Source organism: Saccopteryx leptura, chromosome 7 (genome assembly GCF_036850995.1).
Source record: "Saccopteryx leptura isolate mSacLep1 chromosome 7, mSacLep1_pri_phased_curated, whole genome shotgun sequence".
In the NCBI taxonomy this organism is placed as follows: Eukaryota; Metazoa; Chordata; class Mammalia; order Chiroptera; family Emballonuridae; genus Saccopteryx; species Saccopteryx leptura.
This window is the reverse complement of record NC_089509.1, coordinates 47,256,651-47,271,338: the sequence shown is the minus strand read 5'-3', so window position 1 is coordinate 47,271,338 and position 14,688 is coordinate 47,256,651. Positions and strand designations below refer to the sequence as shown.

Here is a 14,688-nt window from a genome sequence, read left to right as displayed (position 1 = left end):
CTTTTGCTTTTCTGTCATTTATTTTTGTTTGGTTGTATTCCATACTTCTTTCCTCTGTTTCTTCTTTTTATAAGCCATGTGTTTTTGTAGTGGTTTTTTCAAGGGGGGTTACCATTAGGTAATAAAAAGGATATATATTGTATTGATTGTAGTACATTATCTCATTAGTGCTCTGCACTCCATCCTCCTTTGCTACTGTTAATCTCTGTCCTCTCTCCTTATTTGCTTTTCTTGTCACAGATTAATCTTATTTTTATTGTGTTCTTGTTGGAGCTTTTACTTGTAATTTTGTTTTGTTTTGTTCTTTGGAGCTGATCAAATAACCCCCTTTAGTATTTCCTGAAGTGGGGGTTTTCTGGTGATAAATTCCTTCATCTTTTCTATATCTGTGAATGTTTTTATTTCCCCTTTGTATTTGAAGGATAGCTTTGATGGGTATAGTATTCTTGGCTGGAAGTTCCTCTCTTTCAGTACTTTAAATATTGGGATCCACTCTCTTCTGGCTTATAGAGTTTCTGCTGAGAAATCTGATGATAGCCTAATGGGCCTTCCTTTGTATGTTGTATTCTTCTTTTCCCTGGCTGCCTTGAGGATTTTTTCTTTGTCATTGGTTTGTTATCATTTCATTACAATGTGCCTTGGAGTAGGTTTTTTGGTTTAAAGTAACTTGGTGTTCTGTTTGCTTCGTGGATTCGAGGCTCTAATTCTTCCCACAGGCTTGGGAAGTTCTCATCTATTATTTGCTTGAGTATGTTCTCCATTCCATTTTTTGTCTCTTCTCCTTCTGATATACCCATTATCTTTATGTTGCTCTTTCTGATGTAGTCAGGCAATTCCTGTAGGACTTTCTCATTTTATTTTAATTCATGAGTCTCTCCCCTCTTCTCTCTGTAGTGTCCCTAGTTGCCTGTCTTCTATGTCACTAATCCTCTCCTCTGTCTGGCCTGTTTTACTAGCTAAGCTTGTTATCTCGTTTTTCAGTTCATATATTGAATTTTTCAACTCTGTTTGATTCCTTTTTATAGTTTCAACTTTCTTGGTGATGTATTCTTTTTGTTCATTGAATTGTTTTTTGAGCTCTAAATTGCCTTTCTGTGCTTTCTTTTATTTCCCTGAGAAATTTTAAAACTTCAATTTTTAATTCTCTGTCATTTAACTCCAAGGTTTCCAAGCAATTAAAATTTTTTTTAGAGATTTTTCATTATCTATCTGAGATACATCTCTGTCTTTTTTATTGATGGTATTTTATTTCCATTTCCTTAATAGCATTTGAGAGTGGTATTATTAATAACACTTAAGAGATAATTTAAAAATAATAAGATAAAAATTGAAAAGATACAGTGAAAAAGTGAAAATTCCATTATGATAAGTGGAACAAAAACTACAGAGAACAAGTAGCCAGAACTGAGGGAAAATGACAAAGAGATAAATAACAAAGTCAAAAACATGCAAAATGCCATAAAGATATATATGAATCCAAAATAAAATAATTTGTTGATAAATGATAATCAAATGAGAGAAAAAGAAAAAGAACAAAAAGAGAAAAGAAGAAGAAAAAAGTTAAAAAACAAGAATGAAAAATGTAACAACTATGGTTAATGAAGTTCAAAAGGAAAAGGAAAGAATAAAATGGAAAGAAGATAAAATGACCAAAGTGGAGAAAAAAAGAAAAAAGAAGAAAGAAAAAGAAGTTATAAAAAATGTGTTTTTTTCCTGGTTTTGAGAGGTAGCTGCTTCTTTTTTTCTTTTTCTTTTTCTTTTTTTTTTTTTTTTTTGGCAAGTGGCGCTGTACTACAGGTTTTGCCTCTGTGGGGCTCTTGAGCAAAGATTTGCTGTTGTGTTGCTATGGCAATGACATAGGCTGGACCTCAGTCCCATTGGTAGTTGGAGCTTGTTAGGGTTTGCAGACTCCCACAATGGGAAACTCAGCTAGTTTTCCAGGTTCCTCTCCCCATGTCTCTCCCTCCTGAGCTAGCAGCCTAGGGACTTAGCTGTGATGCTGCCCCAGCCACTGTCTGCAGAGCAAGAGGCTTTAAGAGCTGCCAAGTCCTTCCTCCAGCACCGCTCAAAGCACAGTTCTGGGTAAGACTGTGACTACCAGAGCTGCCAGCAAAAGCAGCCAGGGCTGGGAGCCAATTGCAGGTCTAGTGCCTTACTAAGAGCTGGTGGACAGTTCTAGCATGTCTCAGCGTGACTCAGGTTAAGAGCCAATTACAAATCAGGCTGCTTTCTAAGGGTCCCCAGGCATGTCTTGTACGTCTTAGCTCTCTGCAGGTCTAATCTCCACAGGTTTTTCTCCCTTGTGCCCTGTTTGGTAGCCCACAGCAAGCTGCATACATGCCCAGCCCCCAGGACTTCTGCAGTGCACATAGAGGTCTGCTCCTGCCCATTCAGGCACACAATGTCTGTGATCTCAGTCAGTGCTGGGAATGCAGAAAAGCTCTTTGAGACTGTATCAGCTCACAGAGGCGCCCCTCCTGGAGAGGTCCAGGCCTAGGGATCCTGTCCCTATTGCACTTCCCATGCCATTGATCAGGGAGCCAGGATCACACAGAAACTATGGCCCACACAGAAGTCCACCGCTGACAATCTTGGGCCTAGCCCTTCTGCGCGTGAGCACGTGCACCCTCACCAGAGGCACTAGGTGGAGCCACTCGAACACTGCCCGCAATTGCTGACCAGGAGCGCACAAAGCCCAAAGCCACTCCAGCACCAGCCTCTGCTGTCAACCCTCTCGGCAACCTCTGTTGGTGCCTGCTGTCCACGTTAGCCCTGTGTCCACAATCTCAGGTCGAGCCAGCATACTCTCTCTTTTGCTTGATCATCCACCCTATTCCAGCTTCTTCCCTCTGCCCCAGATCCTCTGTTTCTCTTGGTTCCAGATGAATGTGGCCCTTCCTCAGATCAGTGAGGAAAGTGGAATATTCCATTTTTCATCTTATTTCCTTCAGAGTGGATTTTATATTCAGCCATCTTTTGTTCAATCATACCTTTTTCTGGTGTGTGTATATTTCAGATGCTCCTGAGATTGTTTCTCTGTCTTTAGTTGTTGAATTTGTTGAAATTTTAGGGGGAGATATCGGGCGCACCCCTCACGGCACCATTGCTCTGATGTCACTCCTAATCTTATTTTCTAATTGTAATATTTTACATCCAATACTATTTTGTATTAGTTTCAGGTATAAAGCTTAGTGGTTAGATAATTATATACTGTACAAAGTGGTTCCCCAATATTTCTAGTACCCACCTGACACCATACACATTTATTACAATATTATTGACTATATTCTCCATGTTGTACTTTACAGCCCTACTTGTAACTACTAATCTATACTTCTCAATCCCTTCACATTTTCCACCTGGTCCCCTCTGGCAACCACCAGTCTGTTCCCTGTACCTAGTGGTCATTTCTGTTTTGTTTGTTTATTTATATTGCTTTTTATATTTCACATATAAATAAAATCATGTGGTATTTGTCTTTCTCTGACTGATTTATTTCACTTAGCATAATACCCTTTAGGTCCAATCAGGCAATTATTTTATTATAATCAATCCCTTTGACTACTGAATGAAAACTTCTAGGACTTTAAGATCTTACAGATTCTATGTGAATTTCTGAACTCTGAAGATTATCATATAAATGTTTTGTCCTAAAAATCCATTGTCTTAACTATAAAAGATGCTAGGAGTGGGAAATAAGATGGCTTTAAATTCTATGGTTTGGTTGACAGCACTAACAGGAATGTGTAAACTACAAAAATATTTACTTTCTAGAACAATGACTGTTATAGTATAGGCATGTTAAAAAAAAATGCACAGCTCCTAAATTTGTATATTACATTCAGGGGAGCAAACTATGGATATTTACTTCAATGAAAGATTTTAGACAATAAGTATTTAATGAGATGAGAGCAATGATTGATAATCTTTCCATGGTACAAATTTTGGTTTAGTTTTAATTTCTTATGCTCATTGATAAAATTAGGTTAAAGTACATATACTGCAGAAAGAATATTTCCATCATTTATTTATTTTTTTTTTTTTCATTTTTCTGAAGCTGGAAACAGGGAGAGACAGCCAGACAGACTCCCGCATGCGCCCGACCAGGATCCACCCGGCACGCCCACCAGGGGGCGACGCTCTGCCCACCAGGGGGTGATGCTCTGCCCATCCTGGGCGTCGCCATATTGCGACCAGAGCCACTCTAGCGCCTGGGGCAGAGGCCACAGAGCCATCCCCAGCACCCGGGCCATCTTTGCTCCAATGGAGCCTCGGCTGCGGGAGGGGAAGAGAGAGACAGAGAGGAAAGCGCGGCGGAGGGGTGGAGAAGCAAATGGGCGCTTCTCCTGTGTGCCCTGGCCGGGAATCGAACCCGGGTCCTCCGCACGCTAGGCCGACGCTCTACCGCTGAGCCAACCGGCCAGGGCCCATCATTTATTTTTAGTGTTGTATTTTTAAAAGATTAACACAGACTACAGTATTGTCTATGACTTACAAAATTTCATTAAGAATAAGTTTTAGGCCCTGTCCGGTTGGCTCAGTGGTAGAGCGTCGGCCTGGTGTGCAGGAGTCCCGGGTTCCATTCCCAGCCAAGGCACACAGGAGAAGCACCCATCTGCTTCTCCACCCCTCCCCCTCTCCTTCTTCTCTGTCTCTCTCTTCCCCTCCCGCAGCCGAGGCTCCACTGGAGCAAAGATGGCCCAGGCACTGAGGATGGCTCTGTGGCCTCTGCCTCAGGCACTAGGATGGCTCTGGATGCAACAGAGCGACGCCCCAGATGGGCAGAGCATCGCCCCCTGGTGGGCATGCTGGTTGGATCCCGGTCGGGTGCATGCAGGAGTCTGTCTGACTGCCTCCCCATTTCCAGCTTCAGAAAAATGCAAAAAAAAAAAAAAAAAAAAAAAAAGAATAAGTTTTAATTCAATTAGTCTCCATTGAAATCATGTTAAGAAACTATATCTTGAGAATTTTGGATTTGAAAGGGTTAATATTTTGGAGGAAGAAGTTTACATTTATTCTGAGTTCCCTGAACATTGGGAAATAGACATTTTTAAATTAGTTTTATCCAAAAGAAAATCCTTCTTTAATTACACCAAAAAATCTTGACAGACCTGCCAGATATAAATGGGATTTTTTCCTAAGTCTATAAAAATCTCTTTAACTAATTATCTAAGTTTCTATTAAAACATATCAGAATATTGATATAAAAATCTTTCATCATTCTAAAACAATATCTGGGTCATATTCCTCCACTAGAAAATATCTAAAAAATATTAATGCTGCATAGCCTGGGCATTTAAAAATACTCACATTTAGAACCCTTAATGATAGACTATTATGTTAGCATTTGGAAAACTGAAACATGTGACTAATATGTGAGTAGCCGTCTAACATATAGAAAAATATAATAAATAAGAGGTGAAAAAAATTCAAGTCTCATTGCTAATCACTGTGGTCACAAATTATCATGAAATAAAATAAAACAAAATTTATAATTATAGGTGAATTAAAAAATTATCCCCATCTATGCAAGTGGAATCTGTGATTTATCACTTAATAATGCGGCTTAATTATCACAAAGTAAAAATAGCAGTAAGTGAACAATAAGAAAATAATTATAAGGTATAGTAAGAAATGTTTAAATAAGATTTTACTGAGAGTAGAAATAAATATTTTTGAATTAAATAAGTCAAATTAAAATTACTCAAAGAAAGGGAGTCTCCTTTCATTAATAATTAAAAAGAAGTATAGATGACGTCAGAGTAACGGCGGGGTAGGAAGCGATACTGATAAATCTCCCCCAAAACTCAACACGATCTTCAACCAGAAACAGAAAAACCTATACTTGGAGCCTCCAGATGCTTCGCAATACACCCAAAGGTATGGTCGAGTGAAAAATTGGCTAAATATATAACCAAACCCCGAAGGAAATAGGGAGTAAGAAATGCTCCGCCTTCCTCACTAACCTAAACAGGGCGGCTTTCTCTGGTAACTGTGAATATAGAAACTGAGGCGGGCAAAGGGGGTGAATAGATCCAGGCCGCGGCACAAACGGCCGAACCAGGCTGTGGCACGGAGATCCAAGCCAAGGAAAAACTGATCCTGTGGCAACCCGGGCAATACAAGCTAACACTCGCGCCAAACCCAAACAAAGAAAGACAAGCGGGGCAGCCATTTTACCCTGGTCGGTGCGCAGTTAGTGGGCGAGAGATTTCTTCCTAGGCCCCGAGAGTGGGTGCCCGTGTTACCCCACGGAGAGGCAGGTTCAGAGGTCTTTCTGTGGGCCGAGGGCAGAGTCTCTGGGCAGCCCCAGTGCCCTGGGAAAGCCATGCACGGGAGGGAGTGAGAACTAATTCCAACGGTGGAGATTTTCCGTGCTGGAGGGGCTTTCACTCAGAGGGAAACGCGGCTGGCCTCATATCCTGGTTTGCGCGCGCAGATAGTGAATGAGAGATTCCTCCGAGTGCCTCGGCAGTGCGCACCCGTGTTATCGCACAGAGGGGCAGAGTCAGGGGCCTTTGTGTGGGCCAAAGCAGAATCTCGGGCCACCCCAGCGCCTTGCAAAAGCCGCGCACGGGGACGGAGCGAGACTCAATTCCAACGCTGCAACTTTTCCCTGCGGTTGGGGGTTTCACTCAGAGCGTGAGACTGCTGGCCGGATATCCTGGTCTGCGCGTGCAGCCAGTGAGTGAGAGTTTCCTCCAAGCGCCCCGGAAGTGGGCGCCCACCTGTGTTACCGGACAGAGTGACAGACAGATCGAGAGGTCTATGAGTTGGGTGGAAAGCCCGCCTGATTATGCTAGCAGCTCTGACTGACTGAGCCTTACCCAGAGCCCTGTGCTGAGTGGAAATAGAGTAGGGAGTTGCCAGCTCTTTGAGCCTCTTACTATCCAGGCAGAGGCAGCAGCAACCCCATAGCTGGATTATCAGGCTACTAATTGAGGAAAGAAAGACTAGGAGAAAGGCTCCAGGAACACGGACTCTCTCATTGTCGGAGCCTATAAATGCTAATGAGCTTCGACTGCCAACGAGACTAAAGCACAATACATGACATTGCCATAGAGACTTATCAACTGCAAACCTCTACCTGAGCATGCCAAAGGGGCAAAACCCGGGGTACAGAGTCACCGACCAGGAAAAGAGAGAGAAAAGAAAAAGCAAGAAGATAACCTCTCAAAATCAAGAATAATCTGAAGACTTTATAACCTATCCCATTTTATTATATTTGTTCGTTTGTTTCTCTTATCTTCATTCTTGATACTTTTTTTCCCCCTCCAATTTGGCCGATTAACTCTCTGCCGGTCTTACTCTCTCCTCTCCTTGAACTACACTACCCATAAGTGTTACATCTCCCATTATCTTTTCTCTTCTCTTCCTTTCTCTCTATGAGGGTTGCACTCCAAAACTCTTAACTCTCTCTCTCTCTCTCTCTCTCTCTCTCTCTCCTTTCTTTTTTCTTCTTTTAGTGGTTCCCTCTTTTTTTCTCTCTCTCTCTTTCTTTTCTCCCTCTATATTAGTTTCTTCCTTTCTCCTTTACATCTCCTCTCATTCAAACCTCAATAACAAACAAATTTTCTTATCTGGGACTCAAACTTATGTTTGTGGCATTTTGGGGGGTGTTTACTTCACCTTTTTAACTCACTAGCAGTGCTCCCATCCCTGGCTCTCCATTTTATCTAGTTCTTGTTCCACTAAATACAATAGTAATTTTTTAATTTGTCCCCCCATTTTTCCGTTTTCCTCTTATTCCTCTCATCATAACTCTTAGACAACCAACACCTAAAAGCAAATCATTTTATTCTTGACCCAAATTTTTTCCTTATTTGCTTTTTGTGGGTCCATACACTCTTTTTTTTTTCTTTTTTTTTTTTCTTTTTCTGTTTTTTTCCTTTTTTTTTTTTTTTTTTTGCCCCTTTATTACTTTTCCCCAATTCAGGCCCTCCATCACAGGCATTGTTTGTTATAATTCACAGTTCACCACAAGATTTTCTCAAGAAAGAGGGGAGAAGAGAGGAGAGGAAAAAAGGAGGGGGGGGAATAATTTCCTTTTTAAAAAATTTTTATTTTATTTTATTTTTCTTTATTTCATTATTAATTTTTTTAAAAAAAAAACAACTCTTTTTGATTTTTTATTTTTTTTATTATTTTTTTTAACTTTTTATTCTTTATTAAATCTCATTAATACTATCAACAAAACCACCCTCAGATGCCATTAAGGAAGAGAAAATCGAATATCATGGATACAAAAGAAAGAGAGGTAACACAGCTAGATGAGGAAAAATCTATGGAGAAAAAATTTAATATATTGGAAACCTTGGAGCTAAATGACAGAGAATTCAAGATAGAAATCCTAAAAATCCTCCGAGATATACAAGAAAACACAGAAAGGCAATTTAGGGAGCTCAGAAAACAACTCAATGAACACAAAGAATATATGTCCAAGGAAATTGAAACTATAAAAACAAATCAAACAGAGATAAAAAACTCAATTCACGAGCTGAAAAATGAAGTAACAAGCTTAGCTAATAGAACAGGTCAGATAGAAGAGAGGATTAGTGAAATAGAAGACAAGCAACTTGAGGCACAACAGAGAGAAGAAGAAAGAAACTCAAAAATTAAAAAAAATGAGATAGCCCTACAAGAATTATCTGACTCCATCAAAAAGAATAACATAAGAATAATAGGTATATCAGAGGGAGAAGAGAGAGAAAATGGAATGGAGAACATACTCAAACAAATAATAGATGAGAACTTCCCAAGCCTGTGGAAAGAACTAAAGCCTCAAGTTCAAGAAGCAAACAGAACTCCGAGTTTTCTTAACCCCAACAAACCTACTCCAAGGCATACCATAATGAAATTGACACAAACCAACAGCAAAGAAAAAATTCTCAAGGCAGCCAGGGAAAAGAAGAATACAACATATAAAGGAAGGCCCATTAGATTATCATCAGATTTCTCAGCAGAAACTCTACAAGCTAGAAGAGAGTGGACCCCAATATATAAAGTCCTGAAAGAGAGGAACTTTCAGCCACGAATACTATACCCATCAAAGCTATCCTTCAAATATGAAGGAGAAATAAAAACATTCACAGATACAGAAAAGATGAGGGAATTTATCATCAGAAAACCCCCACTCCAGGAATTACTAAAGGGGGTTCTCCAATCAGATACAAAGAACAAAAAAAAAAACAGAGCCACAAGTAAAAGCTCCAAGAAGAACACAATAAAACCAAATTTAAACTGTGACAACAACAAAAAGAAAGAGGGGGAGAAGATGGAGATTAACAGTAGTAAAGGACGATGGAGTGCAAAAGTACTCACAAAATAGTTCGCTACAATGAACAAGGTAGGGACCCTTTTCATTACTCAAAGGTAACCACCATTGAAAAAACCACCACAGAAGCACATGAGATAAAAAAGATAGCAACAGAGGAAAGATGTATGGAATACAACCAAATAAAAACAAAAGATAGAAAAACGAAAGAGAAGGATCAAACAAGACACAAAACTAACAGAAAGCAAGATATAAAATGACAATAGGGAACTCACAAGTATCAATAATTACACTAAATGTAAACGGATTAAACTCACCAATAAAAAGGCACAGAGTAGCAGAATGGATTAAAAAAGAAAATCCAACTGTATGCTGCCTACAGGAAACTCATCTAAGTAACAAGGATAAAAACAAATTCAAAGTGAAAGGCTGGAAAACAATACTCCAAGCAAATAACATCCAAAAAAAAGCAGGTGTAGCAATACTCATATCGGATAATGCTGACTACAAGACAGGAAAAGTACTCAGAGACAAAAATGGCCATTTCATAATGGCTAAGGGGACACTGAATCAAGAAGACATAACAATTCTTAATATATATGCACCAAACCAAGGAGCACCAAAATATATAAGACAGCTACTTATTGATCTTAAAACAAAAACACAATCATACTTGGAGACCTCAATACACTGCTGACGGCTCTAGATCAGTCATCCAAACAGAGAATTAACAAAGACATAGTGGCCTTAAACAAAACACTAGAGTACCTGGATATGATAGACATCTACAGGACATTTCATCCCAAAGTGACTGAGTATACATTTTTCTCCAGTGTATATGGATCATTCTCAAGAATTGACCATATGTTGGGCCACAAAAACAACATCAGCAAATTCAGAAAAATTGAAGTTGTACCAAGCATATTTTCTGATCATAAAGCCTTGAAACTAGAATTCAACTGCAAAAAAGAGGAAAAAAATCCCACAAAAATGTGGAAACTAAACAACATACTTCTGAAAAATGAATGGGTCAAAGAAGAAATAAGTGCAGAGATCAAAAGATATATACAGACTAATGAAAATGACAATACGACATATCAGAATCTATGGGATGCAGCAAAAGCAGTAATAAGAGGGAAGTTCATATCACTTCAGGAATATATGAACAAACAAGAGAGAGCCCAAGTGAACCACTTAACTTCCCACCTTAAGAAACTAGAAAAAGAAGAACAAAGACAACCCAAAACCAGCCGAAGAAAGGAGATAATAAAAATCAGAACAGAAATAAATGAATTAGAGAACAGAAAAACTATAGAAAAATTAATAGAACAAGGAGCTGGTTCTTTGAAAAGATCAACAAAATTGACAAACCCTTGGCAAGACTTACCAAGGAAAAAAGATAAAGAACTCATATAAACAAAATCCAAAATGAAAGAGGAGAAATCACCACGGACACCGTAGATATACAAAGAATTATTGTAGAATACTATGAAAAACTTTATGCCACTAAATTCAACAACCTAGAAGAAATGGATAAATTCCTAGAACAATACAACCTTCCTAGACTGAGTCAAGAAAAAGCAGAAAGCCTAAACAGACCTATCAGTAGAGAAGAAATAGAAAAAACCATTAAAAACCTCCCCAAAAATAAAAGTCCAGGCCCTGACGGCTATACAAGTGAATTTTATCAAACATTCAAAGAAGACTTGGTTTTTATTCTACTCAAAGTCTTCCAAAAAATTGAAGAAGAAGCAATACTTCCAAACACATTTTATGAGGCCAACATAACCCTCATACCAAAACCAGGCAAGGATGGCACAAAAAAAGAAAACTACAGACCAATATCTCTAATGAATACAGATGCTAAAATACTAAACAAAATACTAGCAAATCGAATACAACAACATATTAAAAAAATAATACATCATGATCAAGTGGGATTCATCCCAGAGTCTCAAGGATGGTTCAACATACGTAAAACAGTTCACGTAATACACCATATCAACAAAACAAAGAACAAAAACCACATGATCTTATCAATAGACGCAGAAAAGGCTGTTGATAAAATACAACACAATTTTATGTTTAAGACTCTCAACAAAATGGGTATAGAAGGAAAATATCTCAACATGATAAAGGCCATATATGATAAACCATCAGCTAACATCATATTAAATGACACTAAACTGAAGGCTTTCCCCCTTAAATCAGGAACGAGACAGGGTTGTCCACTCTCTCCACTCTTATTTAATGTGGTACTTGAGGTTCTAGCCAGAGCAATCAGACAAGACAAAGAAATAAAGGGCATCCATATCGGAAAAGAAGAAGTAAAGGTATCACTTTTTGCAGATGATATGATCCTATACATCGAAAACCCCAAAGAATCCACAAAAAGACTACTAGAAACAATAAGCCAATACAGTAAGGTCGCAGGATACAAAATTAGCATACAGAAGTCAATAGCCTTTCTATATGCCAACAATGAAACAACTGAGAAGGAACTCAAAAGAATAATCCCCTTCATGATTGCAACAAAAAAAATAAAATACTTAGGAATAAACATAACAAAGAATGTAAAGGACTTATATAATGAAAACTATAAACCATTGTTAAGGGAAATCGAAAAAGATATAATGAGATGGAAGAATATACCTTGTTCTTGGCTAGGAAGAATAAATATAATCAAGATGGCTATATTACCCAAAGCAATATACAAATTTAATGCAATTCCCATCAAACTTCCAATGATGTTTTTTAAAGAAATAGAGCAAAAAATCATCAGATTTATATGGAACTATAAAAAACCCCGAATAGCCAAAGCAATCCTAAAGAAAAAGAATGAAGCTGGGGGCATTACAATACCTGACTTCAAACTATATTATAGGGCCACTACAATCAAAACAGCATGGTATTGGAAGAAAAATAGACAATCAGAACAATGGAACAGAATAGAAAGTCCAGAAATAAAACCACATATATATAGTCAAATAATTTTTGATAAAGGGGCCAACAACACACAATGGAGAAAAGAAAGCCTCTTCAATAAATGGTGCTGGGAAAACTGGAAAGCCACATGCAAAAGAATGAAACTGGACTACAGTCTCTCCCCCTGTACAAAAATTAACTCAAAATGGATCAAAGATCTAAACATAAGACCTGAAACAATTAAGTACATAGAAGAAGACATAGGTACTCAACTCATGGACCTGGGTTTTAAAGAGCATTTTATGAATTTGACTCCAATGGCAAGAGAAGTGAAGGCAAAAATTAATGAATGGGAGTACATCAGACTAAGAAGTTTTTGCTCAGCAAGAGAAACTGATAACAAAATAAACAGAAAGCCAACTAAATGGGAAATGATATTTTCAAACAACAGCTCAGATAAGGGCCTAATATCCAAAATATACAAAGAACTCATAAAACTCAACAACAAACAAACAAACAATCCAATAAAAAAATGGGAAGAGGACATGAATAGACACTTTTCCCAGGAAGAAATACAAATGGCCAACAGATATATGAAAAGATGCTCATCTTCTTTAGCTATTAGAGAAATGCAAATCAAAACTGCAATGAGATACCACCTCACACCTGTTCGATTAGCTGTTATTAGCAAGACAGGTAATAGCAAATGTTGGAGAGGCTGTGGAGAAAAAGGAACCCTCATACACTGTTGGTGGGAATGTAAAGTAGTACAACCATTATGGAAGAAAGTATGGTGGTTCCTCAAAAAACTGAAAATAGAACTACCTTATGACCCAGCAATCCCTCTACTGGGTATATATCCCAAAAACTCAGAAACATTGATACGTAAAGACACATGCAGCCCCATGTTTATTGCAGCATTGTTTACAGTGGCCAGGACATGGAAACAACCAAAAAGCCCATCAATAGATGACTGGATAAAGAAGATGTGGCACATATACACTATGGAATACTACTCAGCCATAAGAAATGATGACATCGGAACATTTACAGCAAAATGGCGGGATCTTGATAACATGATACGAAGCGAAATAAGTAAATCAGAAAAAACCAGGAACTGTATTATTCCATACGTAGGTGGGACATAATAGTGAAACTAAGAGACATTGATAAGAGTGTGGTGGTTACGGGGGGGGGGGGTGGAATGGGAGAGGGAAAGGGGGTGGGGAGGGGCACAAAGAAAACAAGATAGAAGGTGACAGAGGACAATCTGACTTTGGGTGGTGGGTATGCAACATAATTGAACGACAAGATGACCTGGACTTGTTATCTTTGAATATATGTATCCTGATTTATTGATGTCACCCCATTAAAAAAATAAAATTATTAAAAAAAAAAAGAAGTCTAAGGTTATAATAATTAATAATTATTTGTAATAATAGTTTTCTATGTGGTGTTAGCTCTAAACTATTTGCATTGTATAAATGACATTTTACAGCCTGCTATACATGGAAAATGAGACATTCAAATGGGACTACTTTGTAGCAAGAAAAGTATAGACTATTTAGAAAACCAGAAAGAATTCTAAAAAGATACTTGGGACATTGAAACTCCCTCTGAACTACTTCCATTTGTAAGGATACACTTAGAAACTGTAATTTGCTTTTAAAAACTAGATTTATCACAGCTAACAGCCTTCACATATTCTTCAGAATTGAGTTTGAGGAAGGAGAATGTGTTAAAAAAAAGGCATAAATTTAGACAATAAAACTGAGCTAAGGTAATAAAATAAACAGAGTTTTAGTCAAATTAATGGTATAAGATATCCTGGTAGAAATAAATTCCTAAAGAAAGCAGTAGAAATTATATGCTTTAAGAAATATAAAGTCTAGTAAAAACTATGAAGGTATTTTATGGAGCTAATTTTGGCAGATTGAGAAATTTAATAGCTTCATTATATGTAGCCAATCCAACAATTATTTTGATTAATTCATTTTCAAAGGTGACGTTATCACTAATGTAAGTAACAGAAATAAACTCCTTACTTTGGGTACAACATTTAACTTTCTGAATTTTAGTACCTCGATTTATTAAATAAAAATAACAATGATAATAGTAAGCCCCAAGTTTGTTTTGAGTATCAAAAAGATGATGTAGATTTACCCAAAACAGTTTTCTAAACTGCAAAGAGCTTCCTAAACTGTAAAATACTACGAAAACTCCAGGCATTTGTTTCCTAATTAAAATATTAAGATGTTTATTAGGGAAGCTCAGGGGAGATAGGTCTATGATAGGAGTATAGAAAGACTCTGAATTCACTTCTTCCCACTGACACACCTAAATACACCTACATATAGAACTGTTCCTTCTAAAGAAGATTTGAGGACTAACTGAATACTTTCTTCACAAAAAAATGATAGAGGAACACACTGAGAAGAATGAGACAGAGACATTGTAACAATGAAGACTCCACCCCCTAACACAGTGAT

At 37.8% G+C, this 14,688-nt stretch overlaps 1 protein-coding gene across 6 annotated transcripts in view; it reads right to left on the bottom strand.

The window, feature by feature from the left end:
- SLC4A10 (solute carrier family 4 member 10) overlaps nucleotides 1–14,688 on the bottom strand; it is a 317,469-nt gene that overhangs the window by 129,892 nt on the left and 172,889 nt on the right. The window lies entirely within an intron of this gene.